The following is a 5,613-nucleotide window of genomic DNA, read 5'->3' as shown; positions in this document are numbered from 1 at the left end:
AGTGTTATCATCCTTCGTCTCAGAAATACATTATTTTTATGGATGTCACCTTTCTCGAAGATCAGACTTTCTTTCCCATTAGTCCTCTTCACGGGGAGGGTCCTAGTGAAGAGGCTAATTGGTCCATGTATTCCATTCCCCTAAAGATGTTGGCTGAAGCTGAACATCCTGGTTCTGTTCTTCCCACTAATTAAGTCCCTTGGATAACATACTACAGGAAGAATCTTAGAAAGAAAACAGTGGCACCTATCGTTTCTCCGGCTCCAGTTCATGAGTCTAACTCGGTCTCAGTTCCAGGTATGAACATCCCTGTTTGTGATACTAATGATTGTGTTAAGCATAATAATTGCAGAGTGGACAGAGATATAGAAATTGGTGACAATGATGAGAAAATAGAAGGAATCGAGGTGGATAAAGAAACTGATGGAAAGAACAACACTGAGGAAATAACTCCAGAAAACGAGAACAGTGGAAGGAAAGGTGGTTGTGTGGGCACTTCTTCTAGAAAAAGACCCATTGATTCGGATTGGGCTGGGTCTGGTGTTGATAGAAAGTCTATGTCTGGGTATTGCATTTTTGTCTGGGGAAATCTGGTCACTTGGAGGAGTAAAAAACAGAGAGTGGTTGTCAGAAGTAGTGTAGAAGCCGAGTACAGGGTCATGAGTTTGGGGATATGTGAAGAAATCTGGTTGAAGAAAGTGTTGACAGATCTTCGACAAGACAACGAGCTTCCGATGAAATTGTTATGTGACAATAAAGCAGCAATAAGTATTGCAAACAATCCGGTCCAACACGATAGGACCAAACAAGTCGAAATTGACAGACATTTCATCAAAGAAAGACTGGACAATGGGAGCATATGCAATTCCTACATCCCTTCTAATCAGCAGATTGCAGATGTCCATACAAAGGGGTTGTTAAGACAGAGTTTTGATTATTGTATCAGCAAGTTGAGTCTTATTGATATTTGCGCCCCAACTTGAGGGGGAGTGTCGAAAAGAGTTGGATTGCCCTAGGGGCTTATTTGTAATTTTCTTATGGGCATAGGGCTTCATCTTTGTCTATTTATTTGAGCAAGTCCTCATGTATTTATGTATCACTTGAATAATAAAATACTAGTCTAGATCGTTTTTTCTTCCCTGGCCTAGGGTTTTCTACGTAAATTATTTGTGTGTTTCTATTTTCCTTCCTTTTCTATTTTCATCAATATATATTATTAGCGTGCTATCAAATGATGGAAACTATACATGATGTTTCAGCTTTTATGACATAGAAGATGCCATTGATTTTAAGTTATCAGTGATAGCTTCTATCACTCATTTCGAACTATTGTGATATCTTCTACCATTGATAGCATGTTATTGTAGATAGAAGCAATCAATGATTACTAGAAGTCAGTGATTGTTTCTATAAATATGTTGTATCACTAACATCTTTATTAAACTTTTAGTTTACCGTTGCTTCATTGGTTCCAACTAAACAAGAATTACAATCAAACTATTATGGCTATTTTGCAGAGCTGGAAACAAGGGAGATGGATATATAAAAAGAAAAATAAGGAAAACAAATGTCAACTGGGAGAAGAATTGCATCATTACAAAAAGGAATTCAAGAATTAAAAAGAGGACAAGAAGATATTAAAAAGGACATCCATGAAAAGCACACGGAGATTCTTGATATATTGGGCCACATAAAAGAAGCTATCATTGATAAACTTCCACAAAAAGAAGAAGGTGGTGAAAAGAAATCTCAAGAATCTCTTGAGAAGAACAAAGCGTCATCATCTAGTTTGGAGTTTTAGATGCAAGTTTGGAAGTTTTAAAGGTAAAATTTGTGATTTTCTTTTTATGTAAAGAAGTACAATAACATAAATGATATATGCATGCAGGCTGAAGTTGAAACTGCTAAGGAGAAAGAGGCTCAAGAAAAGAGTGTTCAAGAGAATGACCAGCAAGAACAATTGCAAGATGAAGAGAAAGATCCTGAAGATGAAGAGGAAGATCAAGAAGAAAAAAGGGATAAAGATAAAGAAGAGGAAGAGAATATAGATAAATAAGATATGACCAAAAAGAAGGTAAGTATTGATTGATTGATGTTTTTAAGTATAAGATTAGCATGCTATCACTGATAGCCAACTATCAACGATAATAGTAAATAAAGCTTCCTATTATTTATACTATCACTGATAACCAACTATCAGTGATACACTATCACTGATAGTTGGTTATCAATGATAGTATAAATAATAGGAAGCTTTATTTACTTGACTGATACTGATATCACATTGATAGATGTCATGTAATATTTGATTCCATGATTTCAGGTTTTGAAAAGACTCTTAAAAGGAGTCCAAAAAAATATAGACCAAAGGTTGTGGTCGAAAATATGGAGGACAACAAGAGACCAAAAAGACAAGTAAAATCAATCAAGAAAATTTTGGAGAACGCAAAAAAATAAAAGAAAGACAAAAAGAAGGTCTCTCCAAATGTGTCTACCAAGGTGTCTCCAAAAAAAGCTACAAGGCATTCTCCAAGGTGGAATGACGACGCTCCAAGCTTTGATCTCAAAATATCACAACTTTGATTGACAATAGATAGATTTGTTTATTGACAATAGATAGACTTCTGTTTGACCATGATGATTGGTTTTTTTTTTTTTTTTTTTTTTAACAATATATAAGCTTCTGTGATAGTTAGATAGTGGTTGTTATGCTTTTGGAAATTAGATTGTTATTTTACAAGATCAGTGATAGTTAGATTCGAATTTAGATTGGAAATTATTTTGGACAATAGATAGTGATTGTTATGCTTTTGGAAATTACATTGTTATTTTACAAGATCAATGATAGTTAGATTGGAAAATAGATTGGAAAATATTTTGGAATCAATATGAATCCATAAAAAATGCGATTTATATAGTTGCAACTTTCAATTTATTTCAGTGTTCTTCAACAGGTTGTCTGGTTGATCAAACTTTAAACACAAGCTGCATAGCTTCTATCACTGATCGTATGGTATCAGTAATAGACATGCTATCAGTGATAAAATCTATTATTGATGGATTTTTTGCAAAAATGCTTATTTTTTAATATAGTTATTAAACAAAAGAAGTTTTGATGCTTTTGAATTCATTGTATTAATTACTGACAGAAGCTATTACAGATAGCTTGACATCATTTCTTTCAATTGTTGTGGCTAAAGGAAAACGAAAGTTTCTTAAACAAAAGCATCATATTGTGAAAGCATCACATTGACTAAAGAATGGATATATCAACAACAAATTTTGTTCCACCGAAAAAATATTAGTAACAAGATCTCTGATATATTTATGACAAACATCAATAACAAATTGTCTCACTATCTAATGGATAAATTGATGACAACAAGCAACAACTACAATCTAATGGATAAATTGGTGAAAAACATCAGTTGTCTCACTATCATTGATAAATTGATGACAAACATCAATTACAAAACAAGTTTCTTCATTAAACACATGAATTACAAATCAAGCTTCTTTCTTAAACGGCTGTTGGCAATTTGCATGTCCTACAATTATGGCCATGACGATGACATCGACTGCACTTCAAGCTCCTTTTCTTTTCACCAATTGATAATATTTCTTTGTTTACGTGGTCCTCCAGCCGGACGTTTAACTATTGGAGGTAATAAATTCACACCAACATCAACAAATTTCTAATCAGAATGATTTCCAATAGGATAAACTAATCCTTTATAGGTTGATAATAATGTACTGGAAAAATAGTAATCCGACATAAAAGCATATATATCTAAATTTAGCCCATGAATAACAGCACAAACATGAGCACATGAAATCTCCACCAAATTCCAAACATAACAACTGCACGATTTAGAGGCCAAATTTACCAAAAAGTGATTGTCTCCATCAACTATTTTATGTTCTACATTGTTAATAGGATCAACCTAAAAAATAAAATAGTCAACGAAATGTAATCAACCAGGTGAACTAATGGAATGTCAATGAAAACTAAAATATAAATAAAAATGTAAGTGATCCTATCTCTACATGATTAAATATTTTGAAGCTATTAGTGAAAACAAAAAATATCAATGACAGAAGCTATCACTGATAACATGTTATTAATGATATTTTCTAATAGTTAAGGTATTTGTAACTTGAAGCTTCTTGACTGATTGTGTTGCTCTCGCAACTCAGACTCTGCCCAATTAGTCAAAATAGTCTTCATAGATAATGCTGATTGACCTTTTTTCATAAAACCAATTTTGAAGTATTTTTCTAATATAATCAAGTAATGATGCAACATGGAACTCCCTAGGCTCTTTCAAAATATTATTCAAGCACTCTGAAATATTAGTAATCATCATATTATACATTCTTCTCCTAGAATGTGCACGTGCCCATTTCTCAAAAGCAACTTTACTGAGATATTCCCGAATTGTAGGATATATTGATTCCATCCATTTCATATAAAACTCAAACTTATCAATTGTATAAGCTTTTGCACAACTATAATATATGTCATCAATTAAAGAATCCTTATAAATCAACTTCATATTTTGCAAAAGGTGTCGTAGACAAACACAATACTTAACATTTGGAAAAACATTCATAACACCTTTCGGAATGCTAAAATGCCGATCAGAAATAATGACTAATCCTTCTCGTTCACCAAAACTTTTCTTTAAATTCTCAAAAAACCATCTCCAAGATGCATCATTTTCAGAGTCAACAATACTAAAAGTAAGAGGAAAAATCTGATTGTTACCATCAATTGTTGAAGCCGTCAAAAGAGTCCCTACATATTTACATTTCAAGAATGTCCCATCAACCAATATATTAGGCCTACAATGCTTCCAACCCTCAATTGATGCTCCAATAGCCATATAACAATACTTAAAATACCCATTTATGTCAGCTTCATAAGCAGTGAATGTACCTAAAAGAAGAAAATAAACAAATAAACTAGATTACAAAAGGTATATAATTGATTGATGTCTACCAATGATAGCTTCTATCACTGGTTGCAGTCTATCACCAATAGACTCCATTATTTTCTTGTTATTAGTGATGGAAGATATCAGTGATAGATTCCAATCGGTGATAGGACCTATCATTGATAGATCATATAATAAGTCGGAAACAAGAAACCTAGATTCTTTTCTTCTAACCTCATCAAAAACTTTGGAATCAAAGCATATGATTCGTGTGCATCGCCTTTCAAAGACTTCATTATTTGCTCTTTAGCCTTCCATGCTTTATAATAGCTAATAGTTACTCCAAATTCCTTACAGACTTTATTCACAATATCACTATGAGTTGGGGTATGAGAAAAACTAAATCTAAAATCATTTCTTAAACATTGAGCTATTAAGGACGAAGAAGCTTGCCTATGACAAGTTTGAATACTTTTTATAGAACAATCATGAATATCAATAAACTTCTTGAGCATCCACAAAATACTCCGCTTGTAACGGGATGCCCTCACATACCACTGACAACCATCTTGAACACATCGAAACACAATTGCTCTTGAATTTGACATTATAGTCTTAAATTCAAAATTCTTCTGAACCACTATCAAGTAAAAACAATTTGATAAAATCTCTTTAC

The 5,613-nt window shown here is 32.9% G+C and overlaps 1 long non-coding RNA gene across 1 annotated transcript; it reads right to left on the bottom strand.

Annotated features, from left to right (window-relative positions):
- Positions 1-3,430: 3,430 nt before the first annotated feature.
- LOC150035269 (uncharacterized) lies at positions 3,431-5,361 on the bottom strand. The gene is made up of 3 exons (XR_016530445.1): positions 5,172-5,361; positions 4,769-4,939; positions 3,431-3,655 (listed from the first exon to the last, which is right to left on the bottom strand). It is a non-coding gene; the product is annotated as an uncharacterized LOC150035269 (long non-coding RNA).
- Between the last annotated feature and the right edge of the window lie 252 nt (positions 5,362-5,613).

This window comes from Benincasa hispida, chromosome 7 (assembly GCF_027475165.1).
Source record: "Benincasa hispida cultivar pf3 chromosome 7, pf3_genome.v1.1, whole genome shotgun sequence".
Classification (NCBI taxonomy): Eukaryota; Viridiplantae; Streptophyta; class Magnoliopsida; order Cucurbitales; family Cucurbitaceae; genus Benincasa; species Benincasa hispida.
The sequence above is the reverse complement of the archived record's forward strand: the minus strand, read 5'-3'. Positions and strand labels throughout refer to the sequence as shown.